The sequence below is a fragment of the Camelus bactrianus genome, chromosome 6 (assembly GCF_048773025.1).
Source record: "Camelus bactrianus isolate YW-2024 breed Bactrian camel chromosome 6, ASM4877302v1, whole genome shotgun sequence".
NCBI lineage: Eukaryota > Metazoa > Chordata > Mammalia > Artiodactyla > Camelidae > Camelus > Camelus bactrianus.
Window position 1 is genome coordinate 58,770,085 of NC_133544.1, and position 24,161 is coordinate 58,794,245.

The following is a 24,161-nucleotide window of genomic DNA, read 5'->3' on the forward strand; positions in this document are numbered from 1 at the left end:
TTTCAATTGCAGAGGAGTCACATGACCCCATTTGGTCTTTTCTAGTGCTATTAAAGTAAGAAAAAAAATGCATTCACAAAATGTTAAATTAAATGTTTAAAATTAGCTTTTGCTATATTTGCTTTGAAATACCTGCATGTGTACTTTTAAGGATCTCTAAATGATGTGTCATGTTATGTAGAGTATCTTCTTTCAAAATAAATCCTGCCCCTCAAGGATATCTATATCCAAAGTAGCTATGCTGTAATGCAGACTATAATAGCCCTTCTGTGCTGAGAAGAACGGGGATAGAAATAGATACTGTATGACTAAATGCTGATTGACAGCTCCATCACAGGCATGGTACTTCTTTAGCTAAACTGCAATAAAGAGACTTCATATCATACCATTCAACAGATAATAAAATTGCATAAACAGATATAACCTTGTGGGAAAAAATTGTCTACTCGATTATAATGATAACAAATAGAACATTTACTTTTTGAATATCTGAGATAAAGATCAGAAAAGTAAGCATTGATTCACAAGGCAAACTTTCTTCTCAATTATCCTTTTAAATGTTGTTTCTAATAGAAAATAACACTACATCTGGGTACTCTTTAAATACATGAAGGCAAAATATTTTCTTAGAATATAAGAATTTTTAAAATGTAAACGCTGATTGAAATGTCTCCAAGTTACAGATTGAAGACAACTTAAAAGCTCCTACAAGATGAAACTTCACTTTCTACCCTGTCAAAGTTTACTGTATTGGTTTATTATTGGAGGGAAAAACCTGAAGAATTCTTGTCATCAAACGTTCTATAAGAAGTAAGTAGGATGCTTTCAAGAATAAAGACCTTCTCTACTCAGAGAATCACACATGACCATGAAGGGCATCATTATTGTGAATACCACAAACTCATTACCTAAATGTACCTACTCTTGGAATTACAGAGCCCTCAGAGAACTCCTTATTGGCTGCAAGACCTTGCATAAAAACTGATGGGATAGAAAATAATAATTTAAGCCCCTAGCATTGACCACACTCAGTAACTTTGTCACATATACAATATATGCTTTTGAAGTTTTTTTTTCCTTTGATTTCTTTTAATTCTCTTGTTATTATTCCCAATAACACTACTCTAACATTATCAGGAGTTAGTACTGGGTCAGCTATGACCCATATAATCTTTATAACTCATCTTTCATTCAAACTGATGGCAGATTTGGTGCACAACACATGTGATAATGTCCATTTCTGATTTCATTTCCCTCTGAAGGCCACACTCTGCCATGTTCTTTTTCTTAATGCTAAATATGTTTTAACTGAGTTTAACCAGTTCTAAAGTTAAAATTCATAGCTGTTTTGATCCATGTGAGGGGACTGAATTGAGATACTTTCTGTGATAAAGCAGAAGGGGGTGTAATTAATGGCATCCACACAGAATCCTTGGGACATATAGGGTTTCTGAATCTCTGAATTCAGCAATGCCGTCAGTGTTTTGGCTGGCAGCCTATAACCCCTTTTTAACCTGAGCCCCGCTTACTCAGCAAGCTATGGCAAATGACTGCTGAGCTGTTACTTTCTTATTTCAAAATACACCTCCAGTTGAGAGAGGGACGTGCTCTTTTACATATGGTATGGGATTTTGTTTGGGAACTCAATTTTTCTGTTATGAGTTGTTTTTTTTAAAGAAGTGTGCAGCAGCAACAGTGGCAAAAAAAAAAAAAAAAAAACAGAAACTTTGGAAAGGAAAGAGAGGGGATGAACTCACAGAAACTGAGATGCAATACTTGTTTTGGCCAGGCACAGAAAAGTTGAGAAACACTCTGTAGGTGGGCCAACAAAAATCTATCATGTAGGACAGAGAGGACAGAGTTCTGAACTAACGTCCTTCTATGCAGCCTGCCAAGCCACCCCCGCTCACAGCTAAACAGGAACAGCTTTATTCCACTCTTCCATGTGTTTGCTTAGCTAAAGAAGTAGTATTAGAGGGCTGGTGAAGACAGGCAGGGATTATCCTGACCCAGTGTATATGAGAAGGTATGTGAGGAGCAGGGAGGAGAAAGTAGTGACAAAAGTGATGAGCCATCCCCTAAAGAGTGATGAGATTACAAGCACAATGACTGCAAATTCCCCACACTGTCTGGGAAACACCTGCACTTTCAAACCTCATTGCTGAATTGTCGAACAGAACATTCAAGCAATATACTTCATCCATTCATTCATTCACTCATTCATTCAACAAGTATTTATTGAGAATGACCTGTGTTCTAGACACTGTGGCAATATTGTGGCTATAATGCTGAACAAGATAAAGACCTTACGCTCGTGAAGCTTACAGTCTAGTCCAGAGACATACAGTAAACAAGTAAGCACGCAGTATATTTCAAGTAGTGACAAATGCTACTAAGAAACATAAAAAGGGATAATAAAGGGCATAGATACTGACAATATATGAGGGGGGAGGTGGACATTATTTCTTCTGGGTGATCAGTGAAGACGAATCTAAGGAGGTGGAGTATGAACCAAAGTGTGAAAGAAGTTAGGCAGTGAACTGTGGAGAGATCTTAGGAAGAATTTTTAGGACAGAGAATAGCAAATACAAAGGACCTGAAATCGAAATAAGTCTGGTTTCTAGCACTAAAGCAAGAAGATCACTTTGCTAGAGTGAGAGTTAAGCAGAGAATGAGTGGAAATCTATATAAAATTAGGCAGGGCTATATCATACAGGGATTCCTAAGCCATGGCAATGGGTTTGACATTTGTCTTAAATGTGATGAGAAACCATTTGACATTCCTCTGCAAAGGAGAAATATGAAACTTGTTTAAGTTTTTAAAGGACTCCAAGGATTCTGGTCTGAGCAAATGGGAGAATAGTGGCGTTACTTGCTGAGGTGAGGAAAACTAGACAGAAACATGTTGTGGAGATGGGTGGGGGAAGGTGAGAAAAAAGTTCTAATTTAGATCAAGTTCATGAGGTGTATTAGACAACAGAAAGGGAATACTGAGTTGGTAATTGACTATAAAAATCTAGGGTTCAGAGGAGAAGTCTGCACTGGTAGAAACATTTAGACATCATCAGCATTTAGATGGTATATTTAAGGTCACAGCACTAGAAGAGACTGCATAGAGAATGACTAGATAGAAACGAGAGTACCAAGAACCAAGGCAGGCTCTCTACACAAAGAAGAGGAGCCTGCAAAGGCAATGGAGAACAATCAGTAAGGAAGGAGGAGAGGAGCCTGTGTGATGCCTCCTAAGCTGAGTGAAGAGAGTGTCAATAATGAGGCAGTGGGCAACTCTGTCACATGCTGCAGAGAGATCGAGTGTGAGGAGGACTAAGGGTAGATCATTGGAAATGGCAAGTGACAGGTGTCAGTAATGTCCTGTACAAAGTTTCGGGGACACAGTATGGGCAACAGCCTTCTGGAGAAGTTAAGAAGAGAATAAGCAGAGAAGTGATGAAAGCAAGACATTTAGTTGGAACCTCATTTTTCTCAGTAATAAAATGTAGAACTTGACCCAAATAATCTGAGATTCCTTCTATCTAAACATTTTCCACATTTTTATCATGAGTTTGAGCTCTTTTTTATGTCCTCCATTTCATTACACCCTAAATTCCTGGTTCATTTTATTCTCTTCCATTGTAATTAAAAATGAGAGAGAAAAAAATTGTTAAACATTAGCAATTTCCTCCCAGAACTAATTTTTTAGATTCACAGGTCAGGTAACATCATTACCTGTCAGACTAGACTATTTTTAGGCTGTTATTTTGGATTTGTTGCCAGTAAAAGGAAAATATTTTCATCTTCTAATGCTCAATATTTTCTTAATAAATTATTTTTCAGGAAACTACTGCCTTAAGCCATCTCTGCAGAAAAATGAAAAAATTTGGCAGCATTGCAAGAAACTTTAAAACATACCTAATATAATCTAAAAGGAGTTAATAAAATGCTTTTCATTTCTAATTCAAAATGGGCAATAATTTCAATAATTAGACATTTTAAATACAGTTATCTAGAAGATATTCCTCTCTTGGTAATATGAACACTCCAATCAGTGAATTAACTTCCCATGGAAAGAACAGAATGAAAACCTCCTGTTTAGATTCTTTCTTCCACATACTAAATGTTAAAGACTTAAATGCTCTGACCATTCAGGCAATATTTTTATGACAATGACCACTACTACTACTTAGTATAATAATAATAATAGTAATAATAATAATAATTAGATCAAGCTAGAGTGGTGTGTTTAATATGGTCTACCTTTCAACAGAGTGAAAAGTAAATGGTCAAGCACTGGTTTAGTCAAGCATTTACCCAAGGTGCATGTGGCCCCAGACCTGTCACCATTCAACTGTTGTTTCTATAAAGCAGATTGAATTATGCTGGGAGAAGACCTGTGATATTATGATTTATAATAAAAGCTACATTTATTTGGTCTTTGTCCCACTTCTGGCACAGAGCTAAAACGCCTGGAATTTTCTAAGTGAAGAGAGCACTAAATGTGTCTTTTGTTCTGTGAGTGAGGTAGCTTTTGGAAACACCTAATGATGGTGGGTGGTCACTAAAAGAATTAACCACATGATTAGAGGGCTGGAGCTTTCAGCCTCACCCCACAACCTGTGGAGAGAGGCTGCAGATAGAGATCAATCGCCAATGCCCAGTGACTTACTCAGGCATGCCCAGGTAACAAAGCCTCCATAAAAACCTATTTAGAGAGCTTCCATGTTGTGAACATATGGAGGTGCTGGGAGATGGGCACCCTGGTGAGGCCATGGAAGCTCCATGCCCTTTCCTGTTCCCTGCCCTATGCATGCACTGCTTCCCTCTGGCTGTTCCCAAGTTATATCCTTTTACAATAAACTAGTGGTCTAGTGTATAACATGTTTCTCTAGTTCTGTGAGCTGCTCTAGCAAATTAATCAAATCTGAGGAGAGAGTAGAAGGGTCATGGGAACCTTTGATTTATAGCCAGTCAGTCAGAAGTCCAGGTAACAACCTTGGCTCGCCATTGGTGTCTAGAATTTGGAGCTGATGGTGGGCGGTCTTGTAGGCCTGAACCCTTAAGCTGTGGGATGTGAAGCTATCTCTGGGTGGATAGTGTCAGAATTGATACTATCTGCTGTATCTGAGAATTGCCTGGTATTTATGGGAACCCACATTTTGGAATTGAGTCCAAGGCCTGATTGAAGTTCAAGTTGTACTTTAATGTGCAATGGGTTTCCTTCTAATTTATCAGGAAGATAATCCATTAAAGTGATTTGATGGGCCCAGTTTCCCAAATTTGATGGTTTATTCCTAGCTTATAAACTATTATTTCTAAGTGGACCAAGGTTTATTTTCAGATCAATAACAAGTAAAATATGATTCTGAATTATATTTGTTTATTATAATGTTAAACAATAGTACTCGTGTATTTTGAGATATTATGCCTCATTAAAAACTCTAGTTGGTAGTTTATTTAGAAAATTTTCTGAAAGAATTTTCCTTGCTTAAAGAAATAACATTTCTTGTCATTTCAAGTCGTAGAAACATGTAGTTCATAAATAAAATAGGATACGTCAGAATGTGTTGTTACGAAAAATATAATCAATTGTCCTTTTTGTCAGATTGTACACGTTAAGGACTTTTCTGTTAGAGCTCAGGTTTACCAAACCAGTATTTTCTAATTAGCCAGTAGGCTGACAGTCACACCCCATCTGCTCTTCCCCCAACTCATAACATACACTGTCTATTTCTTCCAGCCCTGCATTAAGCTCCTGCTGTTCTCCACTTAGCATCGACTTCCTTTCTGCCCTGCTCCCAACCCATCCTTATTTGGAGCTGTCAGCTCTGGTTCTCTTGTGACTCAGCACTGAGTTTCATACCAGACTAAGTTGAAATCCGTTTCCAAGCCATTAACTCTGTATTTGCTCAAGCCAAGAGTCACAACCCCACCTAAACCCTCTGTATTTCCCCCTAGGTCTTGACCTGTTCTTTTGTGGAGATTGCAAGTCCTCCCTCAGCCAGTCACAATAAAATCCAAATAAGGGTTAAATCCTGACCCTACTTGGATTTGAAAACTTTTCCCACTGCAGATGTACACAGAGAAAGACTTGAAGCTACAAGGACAAAATCTGATAGAACATCTCTTTCCTTAGTCATGTGCAAGAATAGATTAAAGCTAAACATGACTCAGATCAATCAAAAGTTCAGACTACTGAAAACTGCTCTTTGACTCTGGAAAACTGATGCATCTTGCTATTAGGTAAAAATCTATATACTGAGAAGGCTACCATTAAAGCATTTTTTAAAAGATACCCGTTGTGTCTGATGTGACCATAGTTTATGATAGAATTATGCAATGTTCCTTCAAATGTGTTGGATAAATTCTTATTTGGCAGTGAGAATATAGAAGAAAAAAGAATATTGCTAGTCTAGTTTGTTTTTAATAGCAAATAATATATATGGTGCTTTAATCTATTCATATTCGCATATGATGTATATTATTGCACTTTTTCTTTTGCTTCCTATGTCTTAATATTTAGTTACCGATATTCATACCAAAACAAAAATTTGGCACATGTTTGGGGTGGACGATAACTCAGCAAATTTTCCATCTTATTTTTCCACAAACTCTTAACTGCAATTTGCCCTACTGCTCATGGCTCTTACACCTAGTAGAAGGTTGCACAAGATTTATAAATATCTGATTATTAGAAGAAAATACTATTCTAAATTATAGGAAACAATGTCTCCCATTTCCTTCTGCTCTTTCTTGTAAATTTTACATACTGCATCATTTCATACTTTTCATTTTTAATTAAAAAATGACTTATCATCCCCAGAAAGTATTCAAAGCTTTTTCAAGATCCTCTGGAACATTCTTTACTCAGGGATTATTTCTTTTTTTTTAAAAGAAAGTATCCAGACTTGCAAACTATTTGGCTGCTCCCTCGAGGAGTATGTTTATACCATCAGGATCTCTGAGTCCTCCTCACTTGCTGCTAGCTATGATGTGGCAGATTGGGTCCAGATTCTGACTTAAATGTCTTGGGTGGGAAAACTCAGAAGGTGAATTTTCAGTGGGGCCTCTGTATACTAAAAGCTGCTGCTTAACTGGCAGTAAATGTAGCCTCAAAAGTAGAGCCTGTAAGAAAATAGATTTTAAAAAATGTTGTGAACATGATAATAAATTAGGAACAAAGATTAAGTGCCACATGCTTGCAAACCTTCTTTTTCCAAAGAACGTGGTACATAGTTTCTGATTTTAAAATAAGAAATGTATTTATTTATCTCTCTGCAGTCAACAAATATTCAGTAATGTTGCTGCTCGATTACTGATACAGCCTACTCATTTTCTGAGCTGGCTAAATGCTAACCTTGCCTCAGTACTTACTCTCTTTGACCTGCCCCTACAGAGCCCAGAAATCTTACATAAATAAGCACTGGCTAATTAAAACCAAAGAAATACCATTTTGGGTTATATGCCAATCAAGCAATAATCTGGTAGTGACTCTCTGGACTTTGACAGATAGAAACATCTAGCTATGATTGTGTATGATGTCATGCGAGTGAGTAAGGATCCTGTAGTGTTCATCAGTCTGTTTACATCAGGAGCTTATAGAGAAGAAAATCACTTTACTTTGTGATGATGACTCTTTCTGTTTGACCTTTCCTAGCACCTGCAGAGAACAGATCATGCACTGATCCCATCAAGCACATTCCTTCACACACAACGCACACATACACACACACTCTCTCTCTCCCCCCACAGTGTAAACAAAGTATTCAAAGAAAAGTGTAGCTATCCAGGGGTATATATTTAAATTATAAAGCTTGTTTGTCTTTGAAGTCTAAGATGTCATTGATTTTGCAATAGAATTGCTTCCTTTTCTCGTTTGAACTTGACCTTTCTGGATTCATTCTAAATCCTACTAAGGCAGCAATCTAAATGACGGAAATGATAGATAGTAATAACTGGTAACATTTTGTTTAGACCAGGGAAAAAAAACCAAGTAAGAGAGCAAGAAGACATATTTGTTTTAGTAGATTATTTTTGTGGTTACCCATCAAATAGGTGGATCTTATCGACTATATCTACTAATAATTTTTTCTTTTCTTTTATTATGTATAGAAAACCTACACTTCAGCAAATTACTTCTGCCAGTTTTCTATACATATAGTAAACGATTTCAGAAATTAACTCAGTAGAGCTCTTTGTTAAAATTTGTCATTTATCTATTAAAATTCTTCAGCTTTTGTCAGACAATGTACTTAGCTCTGTAATAAGAGTCCCTGAAGATATGTGTGTGATTTGTCAAAAGAGAGACAAAAAGTGTATAAAACTCTAAAATGTCAGCAATCAAGAGATTTAACAGACTTCAGTAAATTTACATAGAATGAATAGAAATCTTTGATATTAATAAACTTAGCTCGGGGGAGTACAATAGAGGGGGTAAAGCATGATAATTTGAATATAATTTTGACATCACTTCTTCCAAAATTAAAAAATTTTTCATGGATAAGTGTGTGGTAGAGTTTAAATAACATAAATGTAACTGTTTATCACGACTGCAAGGTTTCAGAGTGAGAATATTTTTTTCTGAAGTGTACCAATAAAGTATATAATTTTCCACTTTATTTTCTCCAACACAAGGACTAATGTTAAATGAGACAAGACATATCACATATTATAAGATTGTGTGCCTGGCAGAGAGCGGATAGAAGCAAATATGCTGGCTTTACTGAATCCAAAAATATATTGTGCTAGTGTGCTAGGACTGTCATAACAAAATATCACAGGCCAGGTGGGTTAAAAAACAGAAATTAGGTTTTTTCCCCACAGTTCTGGAAGCCAGAAGCCCAAGATCATGTTTTACTGTCCTCTGAGGCCTCTCTCTTTGGCTTGCAGTTGGCAGTCTTCTTGTCGTGCCCTCACATGGTCTTTGCTCTGTGCACATTTCTCCCTGGTGTTTTTTGGTATGTCCAAATTTCTTATAAGGACACTATTCGTATTGGATCAGGCTATCCTAATGAGTTCATTTTAACCTAATTGCCTCTTTAAAGGCCCTGTCTATAAATGTAGTTAAATTCTAAAGTACTAGGGCTTCAACATACGAATTTGGGGGGCATAATTCAACTCATAACATGAGTGTTCTGGAGTTAGGACGCTTATAGCTTTCAGGTGCCAAGATACTGGCAGTGACATGCAACAATCAGAGGTGGGACTCTCCTACTTACACATTGGTAGGACCAAGAGGTCCTTTTCATGGATATCAGTGAAAGGGAAGTTCATCTGGAAGATTCTAAACCTATAAATGCTTTGATCACATCCCTTCCTTTCCCTTTTAGAAGAGAATATTGCAGGGCATGAGAAGAGTAGGCAGAAGTTTGGATTACCCTTTAATAGCTTCCATTCCAATCTCAAATTTCCCTTGACTACAGAGTCTCTGAGCATGAAATTCTCTGCATCCTTCAGCTCTTTTTTTCTAACCCCTTCTTTCCATGATGCTTTGTCTTCTTCTTTCCATCCAGACTGCCAACCAGTATATTGCTGTGGAACAGTGGTCATGGTGGTTGGATGTGTGGGAGTGGGGCAGGGTCATGCAAAATTCACTATGTGGAAAGAAGAAAGATATTCTTTTTTTTTATTCCTTAATTGCTTCCTTGAACTGGTAGCACGTAAAAAAATATATTCATTAATAAATGGAACATGGTAACATGTTTTCCCTTAGACCTGAATTTCTGGTTGGGGAAAGCTATGGAACAGGAAAAGAAAAGAATGAATGATATTGACAAAACTTATTTTGGCATTTGAAATTTTACATTGGCACTGTTATTTTATAAGTTTTATATTAGACTTAACTTCTCCATCATAAAGTCTTCCTCTCTTGTAAAACTAATTTATAATCTTGGTTGAACAATAGTCACTACATCACCACCACTACCACCAACAACAGCAAACACACAGAGTTTATTTGCCATGTGCCAGGTGCTATACTTAACGTTTTATAAATACTAAGCCTTTTGTTCTCACATCAACCCAGTTAGATAGATAATGGTACTATGTCCATTTTACAGATGAAGAAACTGAGCCACAGAGAGGTTAATTGATTACCCAGGGACATAAGTGTCAAAGCCAAGAACTGTACCCAGGCAGCCTGACTGCAGGGCCCAGATTGTCAACAATTATTTTATGTATCTGTAATAAAAAGATATATTCTAGTGATTAATATTCATGACAAATGGTAATTCTAACTTATGAAACAGGTCTGCAGTACCATTAACAGAATAAAGAGGCAATTTTTTCAGAAAGAAAGACATTTTAACTGAAAAACAGACCATATGGTAAGGAAATACATGTCTTTGTACTAAAGCCTCCCTCTCTGGTGCTGTTTACTGATGTCCTCTTTGGATATTTGCCAACAACTTTTTCATATCCTATTTGTCCTAATACATTGTGGTTCCTTATGAAACAATCAGAACATAAATTATTCCTGCCTAGATATTTTAAGTCTAGGACTTTAGAATTATAAGGCTTATTTCCATAATAAATTCAAAATATTTTAAATGAAATTTCTGTCTTGATTTTGCAACTCACTAAAGCACTTTTACATATGTCCTTAAAAAGGTCTACTGTCTGAATGTTCAAGTTCTTGCATCACTAACCAATATATTGGATATAAAATATATATATGGCACAAAGGTTGACCCTATTCTTTGCTCAGAGAAGCTATACTGATGGATAAGACTCTAGCCAGTAATTACATAAAGGAAGTTAACATATAAATTGAGTCTTTATCAACTGGATTGGAATTAGATATAAGACTACTCCAGAAGGTTCACTGGCCAGTTTGGGTAGAGTCTGTTAGTAATCCACATATTCCTCTACTTTTTCCAGCTTCCTCTGCAGTTAGGTTGAAACCATGTGACAAATTTTGAGCAATGGACTGTCAGCAAAAATGTCACCTCTGGCTCTAAGCATTTAAGAACAGATATATCTCCTCCATTCCCTTCTATCTCTGCAGTAAGTGACCTTAGAGTCTATATTTTCCAGATGGGGCCACTACAAGATGACAGAGACTTCTATGTACCCTTGCTAATCCACAATGAACATGTAAGATTTGTGTGTTAAGCCACTGAGATTTGGGGATTGATTTGTCACCATGACATAACTTAGTCATGTCTAATGAAAATGAAGATGACTTCACTTGGGCAAATGTGGAAGGTAGAGGTTGGGTGAGGATTTACTATGCCCTTGTATAGGCAAACTCAGTGGACTTTCTGTCCATATATCCCACATCTAAAAATCACATCTTTTAAAGATACAAGAGTATACTTTTAACTAACTCTAAATTTCCTCTTCAATTCAAATGGCTGATATCTTGGAATAGATATTATAAAAAGTGTAGATAATTGCAGGTACAAACATGAAGACAAGTTCAAGAGAAAAATTACTTGGAATTAAAAAAAAACAACAAACCTGAGCAAAACTCACATGGCTTTAATTACAGTACCTAGTGAAATTTCCTGCTAGCTAAATTGCATATTCACCCTGTGGCCAATTATTGTGCTGAACAGTTAGATTCATTTGAGTGGCTCCCAGATCCCCTTCTAGGACTCAGTATTCATTTCTCTAGCCACCAGGGGTGTTCCCTGCTGAGCGTTCACAGCTGTGTCCCCCACTAGGAATTGCACCCAACTGAAGACCACTGCTTGTCCAAAATATGCCCCCTCCCCAAGGTAGCCTACTTCCATGACTTGTGAATTGTGGTTAGGTACCAAAATCTTGCTTCTGTTTTTATCATTACTGAACTGTGACTCCAGTTTGGAAGATCCCATTGGATCTGCTGAGGCCTCTGTTATAACTTCTTTTTATTTCAACTCTTCCCTCTGCCCAGTCCTACTTTCCCTGCTACCTAACAGATGTCATTCTTCAGAGCTCTGTGATAAATCTTCTGCAGGTAAGTCTCTCACTCAGTCTGTTTCAAGGACTCAATCCATAAGGCCCCAAACAAAAAAACCTAAAATGACAGATTAGTTTGTGCATAAAGAAAATCTGAATCCTTATTCTTTTTTACATATCTAAGATAAATGACCTTATTTATAATTCTGAATTCTCACAAGTAACAATTTTATTTTAAGAATGATATTAAGTAATTATTGAAATAATTCTATTTTCTAAAGAAGCTTCAGATGTAGTAGAGAATTCCTATATACTTTTCACTCAGTTTTCTCTGTTAAAAAATAAACTGAGGCATTTTAGTAAAAAATCTATTTGAATTGGACAGTGTCCAACCTAGCAGGTAGAAAGGTACTCCAAGAAAATACACAAAATGAAAGACTTTTATAGGCAGAAGGGAGTAGGAACAAGGAAGTTAGACTAGGCACAAAAGTGGATTGGTTATTGCAAAGTTACTTTCCTTTAGGGGACGGAAGCCGTCTATCAGGCAGATGACCTAACTAGTGCTGATCAGGCAATTCCTGATTGACTGGTTTAAGATTCCATTTCCAGGAGACCCAAAGCTGTACTTTAAGTCTTAGTTTGTGATGTGGAGCTTAGCATAAACAACTCCATTTTGGTCCTGTTTTCTTGTTTTTAACACCTCTAATGTTAACATCTTACATTACCATGGTACAATCGCCAAGACTAAGAAATAAAATTTGGTATGTAACTGTTAACTAACTTGCAGATTTTATTGAGATTTCTCTTGTTTTTTCTGTTAATTCCCTCTTTCTATTACAAATTAGGTAGATAGATAGATACAACACTGCAGGAGATAATAGTCATTTTTATTTGACAAAGTTCATAGCACATTAATGCATGTATATCTGTATATATACAAGTAACTTAAAAGTGATTAACAAATACAGGAAATATTTTTCTAAAATCTATATAAAAATAGCATACCATCTGATACTATCTTTGTGACTTTGTGCACATTTCTTCACTCCTTTGGGTCTCTATCGGCATATTTATAAATAAGATTTTTATTTATAAATAAAAAAATATAAAAATTAAAAAAAAATTTGTGATATTTTGGGTTCTTTTTATGTCCTACATTCTATGCTTTGACACTGTTAGATATGACATGAAATTTTTCAGAGCATTGTAAGGAAACATTTCCTGTTAGAAAATTACAATTAAAACAGAAGTTTCCTAATTAATGTAAATTAAGTGGGCATAACTCAATAACCTTGATGGAGTTTTGTTGCAATTTTATTGTTAATTTGAATTTTTAAAAAATACCAGATAGTTCCCTTCAGCAACCAGCAAAGTCAAAGATTGAGACAGAATAAGAAGAAAGTGAATTTATGAAATGAAGACAGGATATTCAAAGTAATTCTTAAGAGAGTTTAGTGCAGAAAGAGAAGAATCTTAAAGGTTCATAACTCATTAGTTAAGTATATTTATGTTGGGTCAGCAAAGAAATGCCCTGGATTGGTAGAGCTGGTGATTAGAAAGCCTCAGAAGATGCCACATTCTGATCAACACTTAATTATTTTTTGTAAATATGAAGCTAGTTCAGCAGGTCAAAATGAGAATAATTATTATTCTGAAGAAGATGATTAATTTCTTGAAAATAAATTATGCTAATCTTTAGACATGTTATTGCAAAAAAGAAAAAATACATAAAGAAGTACAATACATGCTTTAATTCAAATTTCTTACATTATGAGAGTCATTTAATGAAGCTCTACTTTTAACAGATAATGGTAATTTGTTAATAAACATTAACTTAAATTATCAACACTAAGTGGTATTGCAAACCTTGTTTGAAAAGAAAGGCTGTACTATAAAGGGTGATTACTTATTTAAAATTATTCTAAAATTATAAATGGATGTTTTAAGCATTTTCATCTGAGTCAGTTTATTTAGAGAAATAACATAGTGAATTTAGTGATTAATCAAATTACAATAGAGTTCAGAATTTAATTTTTAGCAATGAGCATGTATTGTTTTCCTAATTTGTAAAAAGCATTTTTCAAATATTGCTCCTTTTGCATAATGAAAACTTTATGGAAATTTATATTTTATCCAGGTACCTGTATATGCAGGTCATTAATTTTTATGAAAGTGAATCATTCGAATACAACTCTGCTAAAAACTCTCTGTCATTTGGAAATGGACACAGACAATATTTATGAATAAGATGGAATTTGATTATGTGTTCTTGATAACCTACTCAAGCCACAATATCTATAGTAAAGTCTTTTAGGTGTCAGAGGTTCTGAGAAGTATGTGTGTGTGTGTGTGTGTGTGTGTGTGTGTGTGTGTGTGTGTGTGTATGTGTCCGTATGTAAGTGCACGTATTGAGGAGATGGGCCATGAGGTGGCTGAGAGCACTGCAGCCTTTCCGATGTCAGGCATGAGGTCCTTTATAGCTCTGGCTATTTTCAGCTTGGAAGAGAAGTGTGGTTTTAAGTTAGGGTTATGGCTCTTTCTGGTAGGTTGTTCTACTTCTTCTGGGAGAACCTGCAGGCCATTGGAAAGGAGTCAGGCTTGCAGCTATTGCTCTGACAAAGTCAAATTCTGCAATTCAGTTATTTTGAGCAAACCAAACGAGGGAGACCTTTCATAGATTTACTGTCTCTTTGTCGTATGACTGACCCAACTCAATTACCTAAGCATCGCATAGAAACAGTAGTTGGTTACTTCAAAGGGGTAGGTGACATTCAAATATTTCATATTTGGCTTTGTAATCCATGATATTATTATTTTCCCAGCACATTTGCTTTCCTAATTGTGTTTTGCTTGGATTCATATTAAAAAGTTTGTCTTCCCGAGCACACACCAGCTGGGTAGTGGGAGGAAAGGGCCTCAGAGCTAACCAGGCAGTGGGGCAATACAGATCTAAGATTCAAATTTAGTCATGAATAATTCACAAAGCAGATAATCTACCCATGTGTAAACAAAAGGTACTGGAATCATCCCAGGATTATTTTATCCCCTATTCTAATCCTTAGGCTACTAAATTTTTCTTTACTTTTTCCCCCCACTGGTTAACAAATACACTAAGATATTATTTAACATTTTTAAATTGAAATTGATAGCTCTCTAAAAACAAAAATATTTATCTTGTTTATTTTTCATTATATTTCCTTTTTTATTTGAAAGATAGATCTTACCTATGTATGTGTAAGTAGCCACCGAAGCATGAGGTTAATATGTTTTTGAGTTCTAGTAACTTGTGGATGTTGGATTTCACCTAATTTGCCATTTAACTAAGAGACAGTTAGTTAGCCCCTCTGTGCTTCAGTTACTTCCTCCAGATTGCAGGTGAAAATAACAAAACCTTTAAGAGACATTGTGAGAATTAATAAGGTAACATAGGTGTCTGATATCAATAAACAAAATGGTCTTTGCATATTTCTGTTGCCCTATATCAGCCTCATTTAGGGTACTAGAATAATCGTTGCTATAATTGATTTTATATTCACTGAACAACAGCAGTATTCTTGGTACAGCACAACACATTGAAGAAAACGCACTTCGTGTCCCGAGGAGGGGTAGTGAACTACAGAAACAATAGCAAAATCTCAGAAACGTAAATTGCTGCTTGGTAGTGAATTACTCCATTCAAAAAAAAAAAAAAGTGATGACTGCTTTCTCTCCCTTTTAAAAATGTTTTCTTATTCTAGTAAGTGAAATTATACACATATATGTAAATATGCATATATCATATTTTTAAAGTTTGCAGAATTCTTCCCTCTTTTGTGGGTCATTTTAAGGGAGTTTGAAATTGAATTATAGTCTATCAACAGAACTTGTTTAGTTTTATGTCCAATCTATTTTTTAATTTTGGGTATATATGCACATTTGGATAAATAATTTTTCCTTTGAAACACTACTCAACTTCCTTCCTCCCACACTAATTCCTTGCAATATTGAAAGGTAACAAATATTTTTTATTTGGGGGAACATGTGATATAACCTCTCCTTTAACACAAATGTAATCCTTATTTGTAGAACATTCTACCATGAAGACAGACACTGTCTTTTTCAATTATGTGGTAAGCATATCACTCAGAACCAGCCACTTGACTCTGTTGATTACACTCTTACTCTTGAAAATCTCTCTCCCTGAGTTATGACATCACATGTTCTTGATTTTCATTCTTCTCCCTACTCCTTTTAACCAGTTTCATTCACCCCTTCCTGATCTTGATTCAGCCCTGTTAAGTATCATCCAAGGCTCTTGCCTTCAGGTCTTACTCCTTCATTACCCTTTTGCTCTCTGGAGATCTTACTCCCTCATCTTCATATGGCTATCCTTTCAGAGGGAACAGATGCTAAACTACAGATAACCGCTGACTTTTTTGGCTCAGCAAGGTACCATACTTCTAGAAAAAAATGGAATCACCAAAAAATGGGTGGTATCGTCAGATACGGCCGGTGAGTACAGAAAAATATCTTCATGCCTAAAAAGAGTAAATATATTCCTATTTTCCATCTGCTGCACAGTTAGGTATTATAAGAACAGAATGCCTTTCTTATTTTTATATATACAATTAACCCTTGAACAGCATAGGTTTGAACTGTGCAGGTCCACTCAGACGTGCATATTTTCAATAGTAAATGTTACAGTGCTACATGATCAGGGGTTGGTTGAGTCTCCCCCCAGACGTGGAGGAACCATCCATACAGAGAGCCAGCATATGTGGATTTTCAACACATTGATGGCTGCCACCACCACCTCTCACATTGTTCAAGGGTCAGTTGTAGGTGGTTCTAGTCCTCAGAACTATGAAAAATATTTTAGACTAACATGCCTACTGATGCACTGTTGTATTTTTTTCAATTGTTGAATTGATGATTCTATGTAAATGGTGAAGTAATTAGAATTCAGTAATAGTCATGCTCTGTTGAAAGCTTATTTTTCCCAAATTAAGATTTATTTAAATTCTACAATTTGTATTTATTACATAATGGAGAGTAATTTCTAGTTCCTTACTAGGTATTAGTTTAGACTTCACTTATTATTGGGTGATCTTTATACTGTTTACATGATGTTTATAAGTTATAGATTCCAAAGAGGTATTTTTTCCTGTTCATTTAGGTCAGATTTGGAAAAAGTATGATAAATATTTTCCCATTATAACATTTATTATTTAATAATATTTCAAATGTTCCATTTTCAATAATGCATGAAACAAAGTTATGACTGTAAAAAAAGGCAATTTGCACATGTTGTCACTGTTTCTCTATGAAACTTTGAGAAAGAAAAGAATTAAAATTATGGAAGTTTCATAAAATTAATGGACATATGGTAAATACACAACAATAAGATCTTTCAAGTGGAAGCATCTTTAGTAAGTTAAAGGATATAATGGGAAAAAAACAAACTTAAGAGAAACCTTAACAAAATCTCAACAAAAAATATCTTTAAATAAAGTCTTAACAATAGATCCTCAAATCTAGCTGAAGAAAATCACAATTTTGAGAAGTATAGATTTTTAATAAATGGAAAAGAATGGCATATTTGGGGACAGAAATATTACAATTATAAGCATGTTTAGTGTGTTCCTGAATTTTGTAAACTGTTTGGGAACACAGTAGTCTCAGTATATGAGAATATATAATGTAGAAACTGGTGATTTTCAGTTTTCATGATGGAAATGAGTGCATGCAAAGGAACATTTTAGGGACAATACTTCATAAATAACCAAGTAAATGGTGAGGGTTAGGGGGACATTGAGGAAAGTTTGGAATCAAATTATTATCTTACTGTTTACTCAAGATATGTTGAATGGTGAGATTAAATGCTTTTGAGTAACAGGTTATTTTGATGCCCTGAAGCACGATATATCCTGTGGCATAACTCTCTGTAGATGAAGATGGAATCACAAAATATTCTGCAGATCTTCAGGGTGAATTCCACATTCTGATGGCTATATGCAGTGTTCCTATAACTGAAAACCTACAGTTTATACCCATAAATCAATGAAGAATCAGTGTAATACTTGAATAGGAATATCAGCACTGTACTGAAGAGTTAAATGTGTTGCAAAATATCTTCCTTTTCTCACTTTAAAAACAAAAAGAAAGAAAGAAAGAAATACTAGAGACAATAAACTGAAGCAGGCCTGCAAGCTGCATCTTAGTCCTTCCCATTTCTTCTCCCACTCCTGTCTTCCTAGCAAACTTGGAGTTGGGATTATCTTCCCACTGCTAGTCTAAGAGAGATTGACTCTTCATGGTCAATTCTGGAAATTCATTCAACATTCATTTTAAAAATATTTTAAGCACTGGCTTGAGGAATACAATGAACATAGCAAGTATTGTTCCTGTTTTGATTTATTTACATTCTAATTAGAGAATAGGAAAAATTAAAGTTACCAAATAAATTAAAAAGAAAATGGTAACAAGGTGCTGCTGAAGAAACAGAGGGATCAGGTTGAGCTTGCAGGGGGTCTTAAGGTTGGGGCACAAAAGCATGTGTCAGTTACTAGTTTATTGCCTCGTAGCTCTGAATGAAACTTCCAGTAGATTCTCTTTGCTAAACAATAGAATTCCTTTAAGAATATGCCTATTTTGGCGGAGGGTGCTGGGGAGATACTGCAGAAAGAAGAAGCTTCCTCTAATCTCTGGAGAGGGATTGGGAGTGAGGAGGCAGAGGAGAGATGGCTGGTGATAAGAGTGTGAGAGTGTGAAGACATTTCATAGAGGTTGTCCCAGTTATGTGTCCAGGAAGCTGTGTCTCTGTGACCTTGCAGCCTTGGCTGGCAATAACCTTTCCTCAGCTTTGTGGACCAGAGCCTCAGTGAAGCTAAATATAAATGGTTTCTCCCCTTGTTAAATAGTTTTCAGGCCCCTGAGTGTCACACACCTAGCAGTCATTCCTTCTGTTAACCTTCCCCCCAACTCCTCATGGCCCTCACACTATAAAGGCCTTCTGTCACTGCTGACTGCATACTCCTATCCCATGTTCAACCACTCATTGCTAATCACCTTCCCCCCTCATATATTCCAGAGGGTTGCCTTTTGTTGACTTAGCAAATCCACACCAACTCTGTTCTAGTTTCACCAGCAAGTTTCTCTGCTGTCTTGTGGCCAAACCATACTTTCTCCACTGAGCTCTGTACCATTTCCAAGTGTTTCTTTCTTTGACCACTCTTCTTTGGCCCTAGGGCACCAAGTAGAACTTCCTTATATGCTACAGTTCTTCTTTTATCACAGTTTAATAGTTCTTTATATTAAACATCTCCTATTTAACCTACTGTGTCTTTTCTATCATGATTGGATCCAGATTGCAACAAGGTAGCTTTTTTGAAACTGAAGGATGAGAAGCAGCTTATAATATGGAGGATGGCAGAGAATGTTTTGGGCAGACACTGACATGTAGGAAGACACTTAGGCAGAGGAGAATCTGGTATGTAGGAGATGACAGGTCAATGAGTCTGAAAGATGTTGAATGATGAGGAAATCGAAATAATTGAGGTTGGAGAGAAGATATGCCATAGTAGAAGTTAAATTGTACTCTGAGTGCATTGGAAAATTTTAAAATGGAAGCATGTGAAATACAGAGAATAACATAATGGTTTTCAGTGGGGAAAGGGAAGGAGGGAGCAACAAGATAGTGATATGGGATTCAGAGGTACAGTCTACTATGTATATAACAGATAAGCAACAGAATCTATTGTATAGCACAAGGAAATATGACCATAATTTTATAATAACTTTAAATGGAGTATAATCTATAAGAATATTAAGTCACTATGTTCTACACCTAAAGCTAATGTAATACTGTAAATCACCTGTACTTCAATAAAAAATGACATGTGGGAGTTTGAGATTTGCAAATGTTAACCACTATATATAAACATAGATTAAAAAATAATTTTTTCTGTATAGAACAGGGAACTATATTCAATGTCTTATAATTACCTTTAATGAAAAAGAATATGAAAATTAATATGTGCATATATATATATGCATGACTTGGACATTATGCTGTATGCCAGAAATTAACACATTTTAACTGACTATACTTCAGTTTTTTTTAAAAATGAAGGCATGTCATAAGATTTTAACTGTAATGAGATCCTTGTGGCAGTCATAAGGAACTGAACTGTAGAGCAGCAGAAGAGAGCATGGAGATTGCTTTGGAGGTTATTATAGTCATCCAGGTAAGAGATGATGGCAGCCAGCATGGAGAAATATGGAGAAAGTCGAGGTAAAGTGGGAAGGAGAAGACTATCCAATTGAGTAGATATGGTTAGTGAATGTATAAATAATGCTGCTTCAACTCATGACAAATCAAATCTTTGGTCCAGTCCTTGTAGAATGTTTCTTTTTTTAGATTTAAACGGAACAATTTTATCCAAGATTCTAGTGTTTCCAATCTCAAAAAGAACCCGAGATCATATAAGAATTTGGATTTAGTTAAATCTGAGACTCTAAAGACCAAGGTACTTTCTCATCTTACAGCAAAATGGTATATCTTGGTTTATCCCAAACCACTCAGTCCAACACCCTGGCACCTTCTTTTATATTTAACTATGTGCATGAATTGCACCAGGCAAAACATGATTTAGGGGTTCCATAAATCTAAGTTCTAGACCATTCTATCTCCTCCAAAAATTGCCATTCTTCTTCCATCTGATTCAAAGCATATAGATTCCTTATCTATTCTGTACTCAGAAACAGACTCTTGTTTAAGTCACTCATATGTATTTTAAAAGGCTGTATTTTTCATAATATTCAAAAATGGAATTTCAGGATTTGATCCTCTGTCTCTTTCATGAGAATACTCTGATACTATTCTAAATAGTCTTCTTTATCATTACCTTACCTCCTTCACAGGTTGTTAGTACTTTCATATATATTATCTCATGTGATAGCAGAATATAAAAAATTGGAGTTAGTTCAAAGATGATGAACTAATCCAAACTTTTCAATATATAGATAGGGAGCTGCAGCTAAAGGTAAAACATTTTTCAAGGTCACATGGCTAGAAACTGTTGCACTCACATTGAGAACCTTTGTCTCTCAACAGACAGTACAATCCACCTTCTAACATGCTACCTTTTCCTTGATGGCCTATATTAAAGTGAAGGCTATGCCTCCTTCTTATGTTTTGTAGAGCTTCTAACAATGCTGATCTTTATTAAGCCCAGTGTTCTTTCTAAATAGAAAAAAGCAAAAAAGAACAACTAACGTAAGTCTCATTTCTACCCTCAAACAAGTTAGATGCAAATTAACCATAATGCAGATTACACCTGCAGAAAAGGAGGATCTGAAAGTGTGGAACATAAAGACTTCCTTGCCCCAAATTCCCTGGAAGGGCTTTACAACTACTTAATGTGAAATAATTCCCTGGCGATCTTGCTAACATACACATTTTAATTCAGTAGATTTAAGATGGGGTTTGAGAATCTGCACTTCTAAAAACCTCCTAGGTGGTACAGATGCTGGAGGTCTTGCAGGACACACTTTGAGTAGAGCATATGTGAACTTGAGACTCTCAAAACTGGTGCCTGGGGGCGCCCTCTGCTGGCAGCAGCTGTGAAGGAAGCATATGCAATTAAAGCTCCTTGTTGGCAATTCATGAAAACAATTTAAGGATTAGGGTTAAAAAAAGATCTTCTTTCATGTTTATTTTATGAGTCAACTTGGCTAGGCCATGGTGCCCAATTTTTACTCAAACACCAATCTCCATGTTGCTGTGAAAATTTTTTTTTAGATGTGATTAACATTTAAATCAGTGGACTTGAATAAAGCAGATTACTCTCTATAATGTGGGTGGGCCTCATCCAATCAGTTGAGAGTCTTAAGAGAAAAGACTGAAGTCCCTTCGAAAGGAAGGAATTATGCCTCCAGACTGCTTTCCAACTCATGACTGCAACATGAGTTCTTGCTGGCCTGCTCTGCTGATTTCAGATTTTCCACCCCGACAATTGCATAAGTAAATTTCATAAAATAAATCTCCTTCTCTATTGGTCTTTTTTCTCTGGAGAGCCGTGACTAATACATCCCAGCATTTAGAGAATAACAATTTCTCGGCATCATAGTGTTATCAAGTGTAACAGATAAAGAAAGGAAATCCAGAGGAAACACTGAAGATGTTGATCATTTATCAAAAGGTTTTGATCATCTGTTGTATGCCAGGGTCTCTTCCAAGCCCTGGGGATATAGCAGTAAGGAAGATAAGTCCCCACCCTCATGTAGCATATGTTCTAGTGAGGGAGAAAGACCACAAATAATATAAACATAGATAGCAATTAAGTGTCATGAAGAACCATGAAGTAGGGAAAGATGAAACTAGGTAGTAAGAGGCTCTCTGAGGAGGTAGTATTTGAGCAGAGACCCTCCACATTATTTCGTATGTTCACCTGACCAACAGTATCTGTAAGTATTTACCATGTTTCATGTGATTTTTCCAGATGCTAGCTATAAAAAGATAAATAATATCTACCTTTAAGAAGATAAAAAGCACCCACACCCTCAAAAAAGGAAGGTATTTTATAAAAATTACACCAAAAAGGGTAGCCCGAACTGTAAAATAGCCAGAGGATAAAAAACTGGACTGGATAAATCCTTTAAACCAGATGAGCAGTGACAGAAATATATAGTGTGTGTTGGGATTCAAACCTTAAAATAAGTTGTTTTTTGAACATACTAAATTACCTAATTTATTTTGCTTTCAGCAGTATTTCTTTGAAGATCTAATTTCAGCTCTCATATAACAAATGCTATCTAGCTATTGATCCTTCCAACTTTCAAGTCTCAACATTTGTTCTTCTGTTGTTTTTTTATGACTGGTAGCTATTAGAGCTGTCATTACACAGTTCTCCTCTGATACCTGTATGAAGTGCAGTACATGAAAGAAGGCATTGTTCAGGGGGTTAGAGTTGATGCTGGTTGGCCCACATTGTAATCTTCTCTATACTTACCTCCACCTACTTATTAAGTCTGTGTTAAAGTTTTGCACATTTTTTTGTTTTTATTCATAAGACTGGAATTTACTTTTTATATTAAGTAAATAGCAAGAAGAGTAAAAAGTATATAGGTGGCCACTAATACCTGAATAGAGCCATTCAGAACAATATAAATGGAATATGAGTCTTAAATATAAGCTTCCAGTAGATTTTAAAATTTGAAAGTGAATGTGCTTTTGGGCATAACATACAGTTATTTGACAAACGTTTAGTGAGAAAGTGGCTTGAGAGAGATGAAAGAGAGCTCACATTTGTTGAGCTTTTTATAAGGTCTCTCATTTGACACTCACAGTGTCAAAAAATGCTAGAATCCGGGTCTGTCTCAAGCCGATTCAGCCCTAAATTCCATGTTCTTCCTTTTTTACCTTATTGATTTCCCTAGTTTGTGCAAGAAAAGTAACTATTCTGTGTCCACTCTAGATCCCCTCCAGTCAAGACAGAACAACCCTTAGAAGATGCATATTTCATCATATGACCTGTGCCAGGATTTAAAAACCTCCTCTGGCTTTCCATCTCCCCAAGGTTAAAGGGAAAACTCCATAGCATGATCCACAAGGCCTCGCATTCTCTGGTCCCTATGATACCCTTCAGTCTCATGCCCACCCACAACTTTCTGCTTCAGCCATGTCCTGGTCATTTTTTATGATCCCTCCCACAGGTACTTTGCACATGCCAGGTTGTTGGCCTGAAATATTCTTCCTTTCACTCTGACTCTATCTATCATCTTTCAGATCAGAATTCAGGTATCATATCATCAGGGCAGGTAGATGAGAAATTGGGAGGAAGTGATCATGGGAGTTTGGGAGAGAATGCAAGCCATGATTGCAGGAACAACATGGGCTTCAGTGTCACTGATGGTCAATCAAAGTTGTAGATCTCTTATCTCTATTTCTCAGTCTCCTTTACATGAACGTCTTCTGTACATCCCTTAAATATCGACATTCTCAGGAATTCCGTCCTCAGCCTTCTTTTCTTTGCCCACCATGTAATTTCATGAGCAGTCACATCCTTCAACAGTGTTTTAACTATCATTTGTTGACTGATATATCCCATTTCACATTCATTTAATAAATAGTTACTAAAAATCCTTCCAGGTTCCAGGTCCTATTTTTGGTGCTAAGGATACGGAAATTACTTAATGTGGGCTCTGCCCTCAAAAAAAAAAAAAAAAAAATCAAGTAGGGAAACAAAATTGATAAAATTTGTGGTACATGAAATAAGCACAATGAAGGAGATGTGTGTATAGGT